Raw genomic sequence first — 665 nt, forward strand, 5'->3', positions numbered from 1 at the left:
CATTAGGGCGATGATGTTCTCCTTGTGCATGATGATGATGTTCTCATGTGCATGACAATGATGATGTTCTTCTTGTGCATTAGGGCGATGATGTTCTCCTTGTGCATGATGATGATGATGTTCTCCTTGTGCATGATGATGATGAAGTTCTTCTTGTGCTTGATCATGATGATGTTCTCCTTGTGCATGATGATGATGTTCTCATGTGCATGACAATGATGATGTTCTTCTTGTGCATTAGGGCGATGATGTTCTCCTTGTGCATGATGATGATGATGTTCTCCTTGTGCATGATGATGATGTTCTCATGTGCATGACAATGATGATGTTCTTCTTGTGCATTAGGGCGATGATGTTCTCCTTGTGCATGATGATGATGATGTTCTCCTTGTGCATGATGATGTTCTTCTTGTGCATGATGATGATGATGTTCTCCTTGTGCACGATGATGATGATGATGATGTTCTCCTTGTGCATGATGATGATTTTGTTCTTGTGCATGATGATGATGATGTTCTCCTTGTGCACGATGATGATGATGATGTTCTCCTTGTGCATGATGATGATTTTGTTCTTGTGCATGAGGACGATGATGTCCTTCTTGTGCATGATGATGATGATGTTCTCCTTGTGCATGATGATGATGTTCTCATGTGCATGACAAT

The 665-nt window shown here is 40.9% G+C and overlaps 1 protein-coding gene across 1 annotated transcript in view; it reads right to left on the minus strand.

Annotated features, from left to right (window-relative positions):
• cacna1s (calcium channel, voltage-dependent, L type, alpha 1S subunit) overlaps positions 1 to 665 on the minus strand; it is a 29,059-nt gene that overhangs the window by 4,360 nt on the left and 24,034 nt on the right. The gene's annotated exons all lie outside the window — the stretch shown is intronic.

Source organism: Cyprinodon variegatus, unplaced genomic scaffold, assembly GCF_000732505.1.
Source record: "Cyprinodon variegatus isolate N-32 unplaced genomic scaffold, C_variegatus-1.0 Scaffold161, whole genome shotgun sequence".
In the NCBI taxonomy this organism is placed as follows: domain Eukaryota; kingdom Metazoa; phylum Chordata; class Actinopteri; order Cyprinodontiformes; family Cyprinodontidae; genus Cyprinodon; species Cyprinodon variegatus.